At 53.0% G+C, this 18,390-nt stretch overlaps 1 long non-coding RNA gene across 4 annotated transcripts; it reads right to left on the reverse strand.

Moving 5' to 3' along the window:
- Positions 1-2: 2 nt before the first annotated feature.
- Positions 3-16,536, reverse strand: LOC140654813 (uncharacterized). 4 transcript variants are annotated; one of them, XR_012043534.1, is made up of 3 exons: positions 10,425-16,536; positions 1,496-8,850; positions 3-1,054 (listed from the first exon to the last, which is right to left on the reverse strand). It is a non-coding gene; the product is annotated as an uncharacterized lncRNA (long non-coding RNA). The 4 variants fall into 4 exon arrangements; XR_012043535.1 differs by lacking the exon at positions 3-1,054 and having other exon boundaries at positions 5,209-8,850; positions 10,425-11,060; positions 11,295-16,536; XR_012043532.1 differs by lacking the exon at positions 3-1,054 and having other exon boundaries at positions 5,209-8,850; positions 10,425-11,127; positions 11,295-16,536.
- Between the last annotated feature and the right edge of the window lie 1,854 nt (positions 16,537-18,390).

Here is an 18,390-nt window from a genome sequence, read left to right on the forward strand (position 1 = left end):
TTAAATGCCATCACTGACCACTGCAGATCAGTGGGACGTGTGGGATATTGATGTGCTTCTACTGCAAATGAAAGACGCGGAAAGCGTTTGAAGTTGGTGTCCCTCCTAGGGCAGGCAGCCGGGAGGCCAGGTCTGCTTGGGACACGCAGTTGGAATAAGTGAGCGTGGCTCTCTCCGCAAAGCTCAGTGGGATGAGAAGCTGTGAAAGAGCTGCACTTCACAAGGCCCGGATGGGCTGCTGGAGTCCCAGCTTTCCTGTCAGCTGCCCCTGGGGAGGTGGGGATTTCTCTCCTGCCCATCTCCTTCAGCTGCTTCGGGCAGAAGCCAATAAGGGATCAAGTTTGGGGATTTTTATTTCCCTTCTTTCATGGCCAGTGGCAGGGTGATGGCAGTAGAAGGAAGGATCCTATTGCAAGTGTAATGCTTACACAGCTTTTAGCTGAGCCATCCGCCCGTGCCTGCTGTGCTGCTGCGGTGGGTTGAAGGGTCACACTGGCTCAGCCTGGGGAAACTTGTCTGGCTTAAACGCGTCGGGTGTGCTGCAGTGCGAAATGCAGATCAGTTTGCTGCTGGAAGCTCACCTGTGTGCTGGGGAGATTTCTTTGTGTCCAGCTGCTGGAACAGTGCCATGGTACAACCCAAAGCTGTAAGCTGGCAAGGGGCAGCTGTGGGTGGAGGTGCAGGTGAAGGAGAGGTGAAATGGGTGAGGAGGAATTCGATTGGATTCTTTCAGTTGCTGCTCAGGTAGTAACAAAATCTTAAGCCTGAAGGTGCGAGGTGCTTGCTGTCCTCACAAGATTTAGGTGCTGACCTGCAGTCCCCTTGGGGCTGAAGACTGCTAATGCAGCATAAAAAGACCTTTGCTCTCCTGAAATGCTTCTCACAATTGACCTGCTCTGGCGGAAGGTGACCTGGCTGGGTATGTTCACCTGCGGGACAGCGGAGGGCAAAACCTGAGGCCAAACAAGCTGGTAACGCGCTGAAACGGGTCTGGCGTCCTGCGCTGACTGGCACGTGCTCCTGCAGTTTCTGTTTGGCCACAAATTCTGCAGACCTCAAAAGGGAAAGAAAAAAAAAATGTGGTTGAGCAAAAGCTTCACTGGAACTGGTACATTCTTGTAAGCAGCTACCCAGCATCCTGCTGGGCCAGATCTGCATCTGTTCTCTAGAAATACAAAAAGTGAATATGTTTTTTTGAAAAGAGGGCAAAGATAAATGTCTTCCTCTGTTTCTTGGTTACCTCTTTGTGTTTTTTTGATCTGCAGCAGCTGTATTTCATGTTTGTTGCTTTCAGGAAAAACTATTTGTTGCTATGGAAATTAAGGTAGCTTTTTTTCCGTAGCTACAAGTATTTAGATAGTCTAGGCAGTGATAAAAGCCCAGTTTTGAAGTAGCAGCACAACTGGCTCACGCTCTGTTGAATGTCAGAGTTTGTGTATCGGAGTGAAACGGGAAGAGGGCTCAGCCTCTATGTTTACGCATAAGCACTAATTACCCTTCTGTGCTTCCAGTGCTCCTTGCTCCAGAGCTGAAGAGCAGAAGTCAACTTCCATGTAAAGCTGGAACATCTGGTGATGTTGAACATCCAGACACCACCTGCTCCAGATCGCTTGCACCGTGAGCTTGCGGTCAGCAAGAAGTTCAGCGTTTGCTCTTCCATGGGGAAAAAAAAGATGTCAGCCAGCTTTATGGATGGTGGCCTTAACCATGCAACGTCTCTGCCAATGACAGGCCATAAAATAAACGGGTTTGGTTACTGAAACAAAAGCAGCAGACCTTTCTCGAAGGCCAGGTATGTCGGGTCAGCGCTGTAAAGAAGAGGAGGTGTGCTGGGGGTCTGAGCGACAAGAAGCACCCACCGGGGAGTGAGTTGGTTTCACTGGCTGGGTCCGGATTGCGGGTGGAGCAGTCAGAACGCGGGATAATGGTCCTGAGTGGCTGTAGCCCTGTTAATGTCCCGTTACCTGGAGGACTTGTCGAGAAGAAAGAAAGTTTCTGGGCAAGCAACAGTTTAATACTGAAATAGGTGGCAGTGCGGTTACAGCTGGTGACCAGGCTGTACCAGGAGCCAGCTGCACACAGCTGGGGCTGCTGAGCCGCCCCGGCCGCTGGGCACAACTGGGAGCACCCAGGGTCTGACTGTCCTGGCTCCGGCTGAGCCACACCTGAGCAAGAGCTCCCCTCCTTTGCCTTATCCCATGGCCACGCTGCGAGTTCCTCGGTCTCTTTGCCTTGATGAGACGGGAAGAAAGCTGCTCCCCCAAACTCACTGTGCCATTGGTTACAGCAGGGGACAAAAGCAGTGACAAAGCGAACAGGCCAGCTCGCTCACAGCAGTCACGCGTACGTGACACAGGTCGTGCTGGGAGGCGGTGTGACCAGCTGAGGAACTGAGTGACGTGCCGGGAGCGGGTTGGCATCCGCGCCTCGCTCTGCGGTGTCACACGCCAGCGCTAGGTCCAGCGCAGTAACCATCGATGATGCCGTGAAGCATCAGCCGAAGCCTATTGTAAGGGAGGCGCTGCATTATTTTTACAACTAGATCGCATATGTCTCTCCCAAGACTTTGAAGTGTCCTTATATGTTCATTAAACTCTAAATCACAAAAATTACTCATTTGAAAGCGCTGTTTGACCTTTAAGCATCTACATCGACCTCCAGGAGTCACCTGAGGCTACACTGATGTATCTCAGTAGTTGAGAAGTATTTTTCTTTAACGCTTGTTGTTCTTAAATTCTTCAGTGTCTTCCGTGTGCTTGAGTCACTTCTGAGAACCCTTCATCAGCTGAAAGTTATCTCTGAAGGATGTGGTGGCTTTGGTGACCCACCTTTTTGGTGACCCACCATTGACATCCCAATGCAGAAGCACCCAAGGCAGCAGTGCCTCACTCCAGCTCCTGCCCAGAGCCTGCAGCTCTGCCTTCGCTACGGACCCAGGCAGCCACACCAGGCGGTGGAAATAGCAGACAGACGTATCGGAGAAACGATCTGGGGTTTTGAGCGCCCTGCACAGATCTTCTGTTTCTGACTGAGCTCATTGTCATCTGTATGGGCTTTGTTCTGCACAGCGGTATGTGACACGCTTGCACAGTGAGACCCTGTTCAGACATTTACCCTTCAGAGTGGAAATGCTTTTATGGTAAAAACAGACTCTGTAACGCCCCACTGCAACGCTATTTCTAACTGAAGCCCCGTGTGCTGGTGGGAATGCAATGGCTTTCCTGGCTCGGGCTGTACCGCAGTACAGCACCCATTCCCTCTGCCCCATCCCTTTGTGCTTGATTTACCGTGCTTGTTCTCTCACCAGCATGGATGGAAGTACTGGGACGCCAAAGAAGCCAGTGCTGGAACGTGCGGATGAAGCGCAATGGAAGATATTTCCAATATTTTCAGGGATGGCTGTCTCCGGGGCACAGCCTGCTGCTGCTGCCAGCAGGCAGGAAGGTTGCTCGGGCTGCGCCGTTGAACCCAGATGGCCGCAGGCAAATGTTTGCTTAACGCCGACAGAGCGGACGCCGTCCTGGTGAAGTGGCAGATGGCAGCCGGGGCGAAGCAGGAACAGGAGCTACACATCACCCTGAGCCTCAGCCCCACGGCTTGGACGCGGCCAAAAAAAAATTGCTCTAACAGCAAGCGGCTGTGAAAGCCTGGAGCCACCCAGTCTGATCTGTACCCCAAAGTGAAAGGAGACCGTGGGCGGTCTGTCGGTAAATGATGCAGGGTGTTCAGAGGAGCTTGGCAGGTAGGAGCTCGGGGATGGTGGTGACACCTGCCAGCGTCTGGGACCAAGCGTGGCACCCACGGCGCCTGCCGCCACTGCAGTGTGCTGCAGTGGGGATGGTTTCCTGGGAAATACGGAGGATTCTTCCATCACCTGATGCTGCAGCCGCTGCAGGTGGTGCCGCTGAACTTGGAAGACCTGAGGCCCCTAGAGAGACCCAGAGGAACTGGTGGGAAACGTTCCAGCCCACCGGTTCTCCTTGGGCGCGGGGGCTTGGCTGGGTTGGTCTTGCCCTCAGAATTGCTTTTCCTCAGAAAAAACATTTTGTTAAAATGTTTTGACTAATTTTTCAACTAAATGATGCAAACCTTTCAGGTGAGTAAATTCAAACTCTTGTGACTGTCCTTCCCTTTCAGCTTTGTTACAGACGTTGGAAGGATGTACGTTGACCAAAAGCTTTGGATGGTTTGGGAAGAAAAAAAAAAAGTGAGTAATCTAAGAATATTCTTGATGGAAATTGGCCCAATAAGTCCTCATCAGGGCTTTAGCCCCCCCAAAACCCACAGGTTAGTGGCAGTGGGCGCAGCAGAGTGTGCTTTGCACGCTGCTGTTAATGAGAGCAGTAAGAGTCCCTTTTCTGGGAAATCTTTCCCCAGTCACTGCTCCTGCCAGGAAATCCATCATTTTCACATCAGCCCCATCCATGAGCCGCCAAGTCCACAGCTTTCCTGTCTGTGCTCCTTGTTGCTCTCCCCCCTCCAAAGCACAAACTTGTTGCTCGCAAGCTCTTTGGGGCAGGAACCGAACCGAACCCGTGCTCCCCTCTCTGCTGCGGGGCCAGCGTGCGCCTGCGCAGTGCTCGGGTGTTGTCGCAGCAGAGCACTGGCAATTACACCCCGCTTCGGAAAAAACACTTCTGTAAAGGAAACAGCTTTCCATTCCCATCTCCTGCCTGGCCACAGACCAGCGGGGCATTTTGAAAGAAAAAAAAGTTGTTAGAAAAGCTGGCCTGAAAAAAAAAGTCTTTATATTCCAGTGGAAGGGAAAATAATTGCAAAAATTACCATTTTTGTCCCAGGAAAGAAAATCCCTCTTCACAGGTTTGCTGGAGAGGACAAGGGGCTCACGAGCACTTCTGCAGCCACCCTCTGGTTTGCCCCGGTACCCCAAAGCAACCCCCCCGCCCGGCTGGGCCCCCCCGGGATGCTGTGCACCCCTCTGCTGCCAGGGCTGCTGCTGGCTGCTCCCGCTGCCGTTCTGGGCTTTATTCTGTAGGTGGAAGTATTGCAAAGCGGACACGAGCATCCCTCTGCGTGCACGCACTCACGCATGCACGCAGATGCACGCACACGCACGCAGATGCACGCGCGCGCAGGCTCTGCTGGAGCTGGGCTTGTGCTGCCGAATGCACCAGAACGGACCAGAAGCAAAGGAGGGGACGGGTGCCCTGCCCCGGGGACGGGCGGCTGAGCCCTGCGGGTGACACGGGCGGAGCAGCCCCATCAGTTGGGGTCAAACGCTCAGATGAGCACCCAATTTCAGGCTGCTGGGAGCAGCGGAGCTGCTGATGGGTGAGCAGCCTTGAGGGAGGGTGTCAACCGCCAGACACGTGAGACACCCCGGTATCAACCGGGTTAAAGTCAGTGTAAAAGCGTCCGCCCGCAGCTCTGCAACAACTCCGGTGGACGGCTTGAATGACCCCTGAAAGGCCAATTGCAACCACAGCCAGGGAGAGTCAGTGAGTTGAAATGGGGTTTGCACGCCGCAGCCCAAGCTCGTTCAGGCTGCTCTACATGAGAAAACCTCCACGTGAAGCTAATGAACGTCGACATAATTGCATCGGTGGGCATCTCTCAGATAAATATATATTTGAAGCGGTTTGAAGCAGGAGGCGATGGATTTAGGTTGCTTTGAGCCACTCTGCTTTAAAAGCTGTCCCAGGTTTGCAGGAGATGAGACAGAAAAGCCCTCCAAGGCGTCTCCGTATCTCCCACCGTTCCCAGCGTGGTGTTCCTGAGCATTAAAGGGTTTGTTATCTCCAAAGGGGTGGTGACGCACATCTTGCTGCTCCACGAGTTCCCCTAATGATCGCTCTGTTCAGCTAATTGAAAACCCAGATCCCACCGTACCTGACGCCTCCCCGTGCCTGGCGCTTGCACCTTGCTCCCCGGGGCCGTGCGGGTGTCCCTGTGCGGGGGTGCATCTTGGTACAGTAGGAGAGTTTCAGAAACACTAGCAGATAACTAATCCATGTTCCAAATAACATAAATACCCACTTCCAAAGGCTGTCTCAAAGCAGCCGGTCACAGCAGGGCCACGGGTTCCCGAGGGGACCAGAGGAGCTTCATTGGTCATGTCGCGGTGGCATCGTGATGCTGTTGCTGCCTGATAAACCCCCGGCAGGACTGTGCCCTCCCCAGGATTTAAGGGAAGAATTTCATTTGATGATGAAAATGAGAGTTTATTCCGAGCCAAATCATTTTCCCCGCATGCAGAGTTTCCTCGCAGTTAAATGAAAAGTGCAGAAAGCCAGCTAAAGATACCACATTTAAGAAGGATACAGTTCTTGTGTAGGTTTAATGCCTTGGGGGGCCAGGGGCAGGCCCTCCCCGAAGGGAAACGGGCAGCAGGGCTGGCAGCTCCTGCCTGACTTGCCCGCTGTGCCCTGAACACTCCGGGTGCTCCCCGGCACTTTTTTTTGGGGTCCTGGGAAAAGGCATTTTCAGCCGCACTCCGAAGAGCAGGGGGGGTCGTGCCGGCTGAGTGGGGGTCCTGGTCGCCACCAACTTGGCACCCGGCAGCTGCTGCCCCATTTCCAGTGGAATCCGCCGGCCAAAGCCTGATGCAAGGTAAAGTCATCGTAACAGCCAGGTTTTGGATCTCTCTTTCGCACAGCGGAGCAAGCAGCAGGGGAAGGGGTACGGAGGCACAGGCGCGAATCGAAAGCTGCTTTCCAGGGGGTGCGCTGGGACCTTGGTGCGGTAACAAGAGATTTAGGGCTGGGAGGACGAGCCCGCTGCCTGCGCCCTGCCCTGCCCATTGCTGCCCAGAGAGCAGGGATTTCTCAGGAACACTTTTAATCACCTCCAGCACTTCACTTAACAAACCAGGTAGCCAAGAGCACAGCCAGGCGTGTGCTGCTCCCCACGGCCACCCCCAAAACGTGGCCCAGGAGGCTCTGCAGAGACACCGCCAACACGAGCTCCGACCTTGTGCTGCTTGGAGAGCGGGAGGATTTCACGGCGGACTTGGAGGGGGAACTGGGTGAAGTTCTGTGCTGGAAATGCCGACAAGCCAGCAGGTAAAGAGGGAAGCGAGGGGCGGGCAACGTGTGCCCGACCCCGACACCCAGCCAGCGCGGTGTGACCTCCCTCCCGGCGAGCACCGCTCGTGGTGGAGCAGGCTGGACGTGGCTGCGAGCCACGCTGCCCTCCGAATGCTAGATGAGAACAGAGTCTGATTTATGTTTGCCTTGATGCAACAGCAACCTAGATGTATTCAGAAAGTATCTGAGGCTTTCATTTGATGCACGTTGCACAGTTCAACCTTGATGCAAGTGCAGGCAGATGAAGTCCGATGGGAATTACAGGCTTGCCGCCATCACATCCCCAAGGGAAGGGATTTCAGATTGCCTTTACCACATCGCACCTTTAGTTTTTCTGCTTCTGGCAAGAAGAGGGCCAAGGCTGAGCGCCCGGCTGGCGAGCGCTCGGTGTGCTCCAGCTTCTCCAGCCACCGCACGGCTGCTCGGAGCCTCCCGGAGCCCCTCGCCCGTGGACGGGGCTGCGTGCGGGGGGCTGCGTGTGGCTGTGCTCGCCACGCTCCTTCTGTTTCAACAATAATCAATTTGTCATCACGTTTCAATTTGAAATCACACAGCAAACGGCGCTGCTTCATTCAGGCATCCTCCAAAAATCACATCACAAGCGCAGGCACATACGCAGTGATCCCCGAGGCTGATGGAGTCGCTGCAGTCAGAATTAATTACTGTACAAACGCAGCGAGAGCGATACAATGAGAGGCTGTGTGTGAGATCTGATTAATGTATTGGTACCAAATATTGGAGGAAAACACAGACTGTTTAAACCAAGACACATCCCGTCGCCGTGCTCAGCTCGCCCGTGCCGTGGGGTGGCTGCCCATGCCGGTGCCCGTGGGCCAGCCGGGCACTCCAGCCTGCCCTTACCTCGAGGGGTTGTGTACACAACTCCTGCTCACCCCAGCCAAAATTTTGCCCCCCAGATGCCCCTGTGAGGCTGGGGGTCCGGAGCGGGGGGCAAGGGCGTGAGCTGATGGCAACAGAGCGTGGAGAGCGACAGCAGAGCACAAGGAGCAAGTCCTTTTGCCTTGATGTTAAAAAAAAATAAATAAATCATACGTACGCTCTTTGCTGAGTACTTGTGAAAGCAAAATACATCTGCAGGAACACGGATAATTGGGGAGCGAGGCAAATGGCCTGAACTTGTCAGCTAATTGGAAGGCAAAATTCATACCCGTTTTAACTGTGTGCAACCTGTGAGGGCTCTGCCTGCTCTATAGACTGTGCCGCTTCAGCTGGGCCTGGCTGTAAGCCCACCTTTTTTTTTAATTTGGTAGGAAAAATACATATACAACTGCGATTAGAGCCTTTTTCCCCGAGGTAAAAATTGTTCACTTAGCTGACTACGTGCTCTGGCTTGGAGGGGGCCAAATAGCCGGAGGGCACGTGCACAGAGGGAGCTGAGGGTGCGGGGACAGCAGCGTGGCAGGGATGCCGACCTGCGCATCTGTCCTCAGACAGCAGCGTGAAACGGCTCCGAAGCGCTGTAAGCGAGCATCAATCAAAGAAATGACATTTACCCACCAACTATTGCACAGCCACTGTGTAAATATCATAAGGGATTGACCAAGGCAGAATTATTAGACTGATACCGCCGTTCCCTTCCGAGAGCCGTGATATCCGAGTGAAAAACAATCATGTAAAGAATAATTAAGTTCTCCTGTCTCCTGTGCATTTTTGTGGTCTTACAAATCCCGTTGTTAAAGGGTTTCCGCGCTGCAGCAAACGTCCACGCGAGCGGAGCAAACCAGAGCGTTGATCCAGTTGAGGTAGGGCAGGTCCTGGGCAGCTGGGTGGCACGTGCCCTGTGCTGATAAGGAATCAAGGGAGGAAATCAATAGCAAAATGATCTCAAAGCAAGCGAATCTACCTCCATCCCTGGAGGTATTTAAAAACTGTTTGGATGAGGTGCTCAGGGACGTGGTGTAGTGGTGGGCTTGGCAGTGTTAGGTTTACGGTTGGACTCGATGATCTTCAAGGTCTTTTCCAACCTATACGGTTCTGTCATTCTGTGATTCTGTGATGCTTAAGGGCTTGTATTCAAACACATCCATTCAGTGAAGCGGTGCAGCTTTCTAAAATACCTACGTGCCTTAGTCTGCTCAGGTTTGTATTGATTTAACTGGGAGTTAGGTACCCAAATGCCTTTCACAGCCAGTTTTAAGTCCCACTTTAAAGTGGTGTAGAGGCTGAAGAGCTGAATTTTGTTCAACGCCTGTAGGCTTTTATATGCCGCGATACCTCTGGAAAACAAAAAACCCAAAACCTTCAGCATCTTACTCCAATTGGCAATGTTTCAATATTTACTCCCTGCGCTGAGAAGACACCTGGCCTGACAACACACGGAAGGCTGCTAGATAACTAACGAGACCGAACGGGAGGGGACACAGGTGTCCCTTTCAGGAGAACAAAATACGTGCCCTCCAGGCGAAGAGCGTCCTCCTGCCTCCCTCCACCCCCCGCCTCTCCGGGGGCTCGGAGCCCTGGGCGAGCCCAGCCCCAAGCAAGCACCCTCGCTATTTCGTATTTTAATCCCCAACGATTTTATAAACGAGTTGGACGCTAAAGGATTATAGCACAGTAGTTTGCCATCAAGGAAACCACAAGCAACAAACAAAGATGTTATCCCTAACATACGGTTCTTATTTAGGAAATATGTCTGGTTACATTAATTGGCACAATATGCCTTGGGGCTGGTTTTCTGTTTTATAACTACTCATGGGTTCCCCTAGCAACAGCAAAGCTAACAACAGGGATTCCAGAGCTGAAAACACAGAGGCAGGACTGGACTCCCTTCCCCTCCGCCCTGGCCGCAGACGCTGGCAGGCATTGCCCTCGCAACTGCACTTCGCCAGCGCTCCTCAGGCCAGCGAGCCTTGCGGGAAATGCGCTCCCCGTCCACCCTTTTCAACCCCCCGCCACGTGTCAGAGCTTTTAAGAAGCTGTGCTGGGGATCCCTGGGCTAACGGCCCCTGATGCCCAGCCGGCCACCTCCGTTTTAAGCCCTGCCCACGCAGCCCCTGGAAGCGGCGCTGGGCACGGGGACAAACTCAGAGCAAGTTCTCAGCGGCCATGGTTGGCCCCAGCACCCTCATGTGCATGCACGACAGACGAGCGAGGTCCCGTACCACAGAATCACAGAACCGTATAGGTTGGAAAAGACCTTCAAGATCATCAAGTCCAACCGTAAACCCAACACTGCCAAGCCCACCACTACACCATGGCCCCGAGCACCTCATCCAAACGGCTTTTAAATACCCCCAGGGATGGGGACTCAACCCCTTCCCTGGGCAGCCGGATCCAATGCTGGACAACCCTTTCAGTTTGCAAGAGTTTAGGAAGCTGCTGGGTTTTTCAAAAGATTGGCAAAATAGGGTTGGGTACCGAAAGGCGGAGAGGCGACTGGAGACTGGAGGGACTCCCAGCTGCCTGGAGCTGCTGCCAGCCGGACGCGGGCTACTCGGGTCCTCCCTGAACCCAGGCGTTGGGCCCTCTCAGCAACCTCGGTATGCGCCAGTCTGCAGCTTGAGGTACGTCGTGAGCTTCACAAAATCTGCTGAGCGTCAATAGCATTGCAGGTGTTTCAGGAAGAGGTGGGCACCGAAATACCTCTCGGGATCTGGGCCAAAAGTGATGTATTCCTTTGCATTTAAGTCCTGTTGGTGGGTAAGGGTGGGAGTTCAGCTCCGACACGGGTGTCCTCCTCCACAAATGACTTTACAAACACTGCAGCCATCTTTTAGCAGCATGACGCTCCCCAGCACCCCGGCTTCGCGGGGCCACACGCCTGCAGGCCGTGGCAGCGATTACTCACGGGATGTGTCTTGAGATCAGCTGTAGCCTTCAAATGAGCACAGCTAGGTCTGTTCAGACAAGTGCCCAGAGCAGGGGCTGCAGAACGGACCGCAGTTACTCATATTCAGGGACGTGCCAGTAGCACTTCAGTGTCTGAAGAGAAAGCGGCAGCTGCGACGACCTGGGCAGACCTCTGGGCTTGGCTGTCAGGGCTTCTTAATCCACCTTTAGATACCAAAATAAAGTGGCTTGATATTCAGAAAAGCCGAGCAGCTGTCCCTTCCAGTGAGCTCTGTAGCGAATATATTTCCAAAAAACAGTTACTTTCATGTAGGTACCTAAAAAAGGATCTGGGACTCTGGCTTTGGGAGTGAGAGCCCAAACATTTTTGGTTCATGTGTTGCAAATGATGGGAGGGTTACTGATAACTACTCTGATGATAAGAGAATAATTTCTCACCTGAACCCCCCACCCTGGCAAGCAGAGGTGGGCAAAAGGCGTTGGGATGCCCTTCTTGATAAGGAGATCCAAAAGAGGACAGGGTGACACAGCGACGGGGTGAGTAGGGCCGGGCTGGTTGTAAGTAAAATTCTCAGTGTAGAAAAATACGAAATAGAAACAGCTGTTAATATGATGTAAGCAAAGGAACCCACGTGAGCAAGATGAACGCAGAGGTAAATGGTGAGAAAGCACCTTCTGGCCTTCCTCACCCAAGGACAGCCCAGGCTCAGCGAACGCTGAACTGCTCGTCCTGAGCGGGGACGGGAGCGGGGCCGCAGGGAGGCTGTGCATCTCGCCCAGCATGGAGAGAAGGCAGGTTTCCAGGGCCTCCAGCTTTTCAAGTGGAAATTTCTATTTCCTCGCCCTCCAACCGGAGGTGTGTGAAATGAAACGGTGTGGAGCGAGCAAATTTGGAGAGTCTTCTAAGGAAAGACGCTCTCTCCAGGAGCTCTCTCCTTTCCTGAGCGCCCAGGGGAGCCACTTGAAAAATACACTGGTGTTCCTCAGATCAGATGCTTTCAGGGTACTTCTTGCCTCATCCCTCATCCTCACCTACATTTCTGGGGAAGTAACGTGGAGCCTCAGCCTCTACAGTGAATGTTTTCATCTTGTAAGGCTAAAACCAGGTTGCAGACTCCGAGCACCTCCTGAGCTCACAGATGTGTTCATGGGATGGTGCGGGGGGTGGAAAAGCCCCAACACTGCCGGGCAGCAATCTGCGTGATCCGCGTGGTCGCAAGGGCTGTGGCAACACTGTCATTACATCTTCTCCAGCTTCACCACATTTTCTCATACGTTCCTCACCACGTTGCACCAGGAGGCTAGTAAACGATGCCAAGAGACTCGATTGCCCTTTAGGCTCTCCTTCCACATGTAGAGATTTGTTAGACACAAAGATAAAGTCAGGTGGAAAGAGGAGAGCAAACCCTCTCACTTTAACTGGGGGATGCTGTTTTCCTAGCCAAGACTCATCTTATTAAACTCACATTCATCCAGCCCTGGGACTGAAAAACTCGTAGACAATTGATGAAAATTACAGCAAATGAGCTCCCTTTGCACGATGTCCTCGGGCTGCCCAGCCGAAGCAATGCAGATGAATAAATAGCAGGATGTCCTTTCAATGACAGAGCCCCTCGGCTGGGAAACCCTCTGCCATTCCCGGGCTCAGCCCTTGGAAGTGACCGGAGATGACACCGGAGAGCACAACGGCACACGCAGAGGGAGACCAAGCGGGTAAGTCAGCCCCGGTTTTACCAAGACAATAAAAAAAATATGTGGCATAAAAGAGTATTCAGGCCATTGAACAAGGACCCGTGTGTACGTCTGAGGGCAAGTTTGAACATACTTTCTATTGCAGCAGAACTGGGTGGAAATGAAAATGATTTAATGCCACACTAAATCCTAGGGAGCCTGAGTCACAAAGCGACCTGATGTCGGACTCCGTTTTTAAGCGGGTTAGTAGGCGATCTACATCCCACTACTTGTCACACAAGTTGGCCTAAGATGGAGTTTGGAAGGTTTAAGGTAGGGACTGCGCGACGCGGAAGGTGCGACGCTGGCGTTAGCGATGCGACTGAAGTCTTCCGTACGTCCGAGTTGTCTACGCGGGAGAGGGAGAGGGTGTGGAAAAAGAGATGTGACCATTGCCAACTGGAGTGGTTTACACCTTGCTGAATGATGCTTTTGCTGATTACCACAAGGCCAGAAATGAGTTTTCACCCTCGGTGCGTTATTTTAAACGAAGCGGTCATTTAAATGAATTTTAAATGATGTTCTTTTAAATGAAGTGGTTATTTTAAATGGTCCCCAAACCAGACACTGAGGTTGTGCACAGCTAAAGACAGGGCTTTGGGTGAGACGCGCCAGCCCACGTCAGCGCGTCCTGCTCCCACTCTCAGGGTTACGGTGATGATGAGGTTTAAGGTCCAGGAATCATTTTCCCCGCGTCAGGCCAAGAGGGATCACCGCAGACTTTTGCCTTTCGGGATCTGTGCTGTAGTCCGGTTTCTCCTGCGCATCTACTAACGCGACCGCTCCTGTTTCAGGAGCCTGCCAAGGCTTTTGCTCTCCCCTGTTATTTACAGTGCTGGCTTTTCCGTCGTTTCTGTAGATTTAATGCTTATTATTGAAAACGTGAATTGTGCTGTGATCCTGGTGAGAGGATGTTCTGCAGACCTTCTGCGTGGCCCTCCCCACCCATGGACTCCCACGTCTCCGCTACTGCAGCTACGGCACAGCCAGCGCACCCCGGCAGTCGGGCACGGAGGTTCGGCTCATCTTCTTACGTGAAGTCCTTCGGGCAAAGGACTGTTTCCTTGTGAGATGGATGCGTAGCAGGTTTGTAACATCCTTGCCCAAAGACAGCCAGAGGAAAGTATTTCTCTGAATTTCTATGAATACTAATTCATAGAAAAGTATGGTCTTCAGCAGCGAGTTTTTATCCTTTTATTTTACAGCACAGGAATTAAAAATCAAAACGCTCCCTGGGTACAGTTTTAGCAGATGAGTTACCATCTCACCCTAGCTCCAGTAACTGCTTCCATTACCCTCGAAGGAGGTGCTATTGTTATTTTTAGAAGGAATCTACAAAAGCAAAAACCAAAGAAAGACATCGGCAAATCTAATGAAGTTGGCAACTGCTGACCTATGAAAGCACTGAGGCAATACTGCTGCTTGGTTACACCCACAGCACCCATAAATCACTCTCCACGTCTGACCTCTTTCTGGACGCTTTTCACTGCTGCTGATGATCCTTTTCTGGGGTACTTTTCCCAAAACGCACATGTGGTTCTTTGTTCAGAACTTTACGATGATTAAAATGACCACTCAGTCCTGGTAACTTAAAACAAATATTGCAGCTCGCACAATGCTTCCCATGCACAGGAAACAGCTGGATAAATGGATTTCCATAAAAGCCAATGATTCATGAAAACTGATGTTCCGAAAGCAGGGTCAGCTTCGGGTTTCTGAGGAGCTTCCTCCGCCGGAGACAGACTCCACTGCCCCGTCCACCGCTCTGCGTGTCACTGTCCTAACGCCCACCCTCATCATCACGTGCGATTTTAGCAGAATAGGGGGATTTCCAAAATACAGCGTTGGGGGTATGTTTCATCTACATTTCCTGCTGCCAATTAAGCGCCTCTCAGCTGACCTGGACGTGGGAAAGAACCTGATCTCTTAAGTCAAGAGAGGGCAATCCACGTGTTATTAATGCTTTCGGTTGGTTTGTGTCTCAGGGGCCAGTTTCGTTGACAAGGAGGTTTGGGCAGGACAGAGAGCATGACCCTCCAACCAACCCCATCAGCAAAGGAAAACCTGCTGCGCTTGCAGTGGCTCGTGAGGCTCCTCTCTTAGTGCCTCCGGGACCACCAGATTTCTTCAAGGACTCTTCATCCAGAGTTCAAAGCGGGTACTTGCCAGCTGGGTATTTTTTGTTGTAGTAAAGTGGTGGTAGGGCAAAATAAATCACTTTCCATGTCACATAAATTGGGAGATGGAAAATACCATTGAGGTCACACGGTTCATCGGCTCCTGCCAGTGCGGGGCTGCTCCTGACAGTACATTTTCCATAGCTTTTTTCCTGTCCACTTTGAATGACTCAAGCACAGGGGCTCCTCCGCTCCCCCGGAGATCTTCCATGGCTAACACAACTCCATCTGAGGACATTTTCCTCTGTACTGCACTGAAACTTTCCTTTGCTAAATGTCATCCCATTACTCCCATCGTGGACCACCCTGAATTATTCCACCCTTTGGCTGATGTTTACCACCCTCAGTTTTTGTTCTGTGCCTGTCACCATAGTGTCCGAGTACTTCTCATCTGCAGATACATCCCACCGTAGGTAAAAGAAGGCAGCGCGGTGCCTGGTGCTCGCAGAGGTGCCCACAAAGACACCTTGGGCAAGCCATCTTCAGTCTGCGCCTCGACAAACCCAGACCACCTCTAAATTAACGAACTAAAGTGACCAGCGTAGTATGGCTGCTGTAGAAGAGTTCAAACACTTGACACCCACCTAAATTTAGCAAAAAGAAAAGCAGTAGCCTGAACTGCTATAGGAGGAAACCGAGGGAATGCTCTTCATCACACTCGGAAGTCTGGTGGCACTCACGGGACAAATGTTCTGGTCGTATGGAAATTAAGTGAAGACACCACCACACATTAACCTACTTCCAGCTGCCCATCCTAAGTAAGCTGCAGATACGTGGGCTCCATATGAAAATCCTGTATTTGTAAAACAAAGGTGTGGGTTGGGAGCTGTGAAAAACCGTGGACGCTCACGTAACGGCTGGATGCACAGCCCTGAACGAACAATTAGTTTTACACGGAAAACATCAGAAACTTGCCCTCAAATTCTTTCCGCTGGCATGACATCGTGCTCTTTTCACAGAAACAGAGTGCTCACGACAATGCCCGCAGGAAGCCCGGTCCGAAGCGCATTGCGGTTACGGGGTTCAGCAGGGTCCCAGCGGGTCTGAGACAGATGGGGTGAGAGGCTTCACAGCTCCCCGCTGCGACCGCCGTAGCACAGACAGGCGAGAAGACCCAGCTACAAAAGCCCCGTCACACCCTCTGAACCTCCTGCCACCTCCTAAAAATTGAGGAGAGTAATTCTTCTGGGGCCTGCTTTAAAAAAAGAAGTTAACACTTATCTGTGATTTTTTGGCAAGAAACACCACCGGTATTTTTCTGCAACGCTGCGGCTCCTTGACCACAGCCAAGGAAAAAGCTGCAGGGCTGCAGCATGGCCGGCAGCGCAGGGCACAGCAAGGACTGCAGAGCCTGAAGAAGCCAGAAATACCCACCGGCCTCACATACCCTCATAAACTCCATTTCCCATTAGCCCTTAGCAAGCAACCCCTCAGAACGGAGTGACTCTGGCGTTACAAACCTGCCCTGGGGTCTCGGCAGAGGGGCAGGGAACGCCAGCCCCACGCCTGGCCCAGCAGCACCGGCACCAGATGCTCCAGCCATGAGTCACGTCTCCCGATATCATGGTGAAGCGGCAACTAATTTTTCTGTATACGCACACCATTCGGTAACTCCAGCCCCGTCCCAGCGCTGCCTGCAGCAGTGCCCGGGCAGGCGAGGGCTCCGGAGGGGCTCTGTGCCACGTCCCCCCAGCCCCTATGGCTCAGCCGATAGACACCTGCCTGCGTGAGCGGGTCCTGCGGGATCCGACAAACCCGCGGGGAAAGACGGATCACGGGAGGCAGAAGGCGGTGACTCAGGGCAGACCGCCGGGGGGAGGAGGAGAAGGAAATATCTCCTGTCTGGTGGCAAAGGGTGGAGGGGTGGCCTGTTTGCATCAATCCTCCGCAACTGCGCTGTCTGTGCGACGCTGGAAGAAAAAGGAAAAAAGAAACAATGCTAGCAAAAGCTTCTCAATGTCAGTACCCAGCCCCAGACAACCTGGAGTCCTACACCTCGCAGAGCCTCTTATCTCACTCCGGGTACACGCACGAGACCAACTGACCGGCTACGGCAATTTAACCACTTGGGATTTGTTTTGCTTAGCCAACACCAGAGATGCCCACATACAAAATATTTATCCGTAGCCATAGCTGCAGCAAGCAACGCAACTGCAACAGCTTGTCGGTGGCAGCAGCAGAGCCGGTGGAGCCTCCGCCCCGCCGCACACGTCGTCTGCTGGCCCCGGGGCTGGGACAAGGGAATTGCGGATCAAAGCGGGCGACAGGAGCGCTCAGACCTTCCCCACGCCACTGCCAGCAGAGCCTGGCGCCAGCAAACAGTGCTCTCTACCTTCATTTCTTCCTCGCTGAGGGCACAGATGAATGACGACGTGCAGCCGAAGCCCGTTCATCCTCCGCACCAAGATGTCGGGCACAACACGGGGGACAGGGCACCTCTCTTTCTGTGAGCCGAGGACATGGCGACTGAGATTGGAATGGATCGGTGATGCTCACGTTTTCCAGAGCTTTGTTTTGGGGTCTCCAGCGTACAGCAGTTGTTGCGTGCAGCCCTCCGTTACCAACTTGCAAGTTTACTGGTTTTTTTTTAAAAATAAGAAGAACAAGCAGGCAGCTGTATTGCCGCAGGCTAACCTAGCATGAAACCAACTGCGGTCCCGCCGGCCAGGGTTCAGACGTAGTGAGGATGTCCCTCGTGACGCCGTGCCAGGCGGGGGAGAACACCGTGAACCCCAGCAATCCGGGTCCAGGCTCCGTCTCACGCCCGCGGGAGGAAGGCAGACGCTTGGCTGCCAGGATCGGGGTGTCCCTGCCTCGGCCGGGGCCCCTCGCTCACACTTGGACAAAGCCAGCCTGGACCGGCCAGGGGCCACCAGGACCCTGTTCCTGGTATGGAGCCTCTCTGGGCTCTCGTAGCAACAACGGCTGTTTAAAACCCGAATAAAAGCTGAAGAACGTGTCCCGTCAGACATCAGCCCAGCCTCCCTTAAGCACAGGGTGCCCACAGCCGCGGCTCGAGAAGGAAACCTGGAATAAAGCGGCCTCCCCAGGCATTCCTGCTGAGCAAGGCCACCCCGAGCTCCTGGCTGGTTCTCCTCTTCAGGCTCTTAAAATCGTTGGGCTGTGTTGGCAAAATACCGTACGGTTATAATGGAGACGTCATTTCTTGTCAGCCCCCCTCGCCCCCTGCGGATGGGGCCTCATGAGCTGCAGTTCTGCAAATCAAAGCCTCGTGCTGAGGTATCGCTTGAGGAGGCCTGTGACTGGGTCAGGACGTCGGGTTTCACTTTGAATGATGTTTAAGACCAGCCCTGTCCAAGCTGGTCACTAACCTCAAGGTTCCCTTCGAAACCCGCAGCTCCTCGGAGCGCTCCTCACAGCACCCGGGCTTTCCACCGTGTCGACATTGAAACTCGCCAGGGATGTTAGCATGGCATCCCGGCTGCGTTACAGCCTAAGCAATAGCAAGTACAAAGCCCGGTACTAATACCCCATTTATCCCCATTTTTGGTTTGGTTTTGCTTTTATAAAGGGTATGAAAAAGGGCTGGACCTCAAGTTGCCTACACGTTTGTGCTCGTGCCTAGAGCAAACTGCTTCCAAAACAGACGGTGAAGGGATCTCTTA

Source organism: Ciconia boyciana, chromosome 7, assembly GCF_034638445.1.
Source record: "Ciconia boyciana chromosome 7, ASM3463844v1, whole genome shotgun sequence".
Classification (NCBI taxonomy): Eukaryota; Metazoa; Chordata; class Aves; order Ciconiiformes; family Ciconiidae; genus Ciconia; species Ciconia boyciana.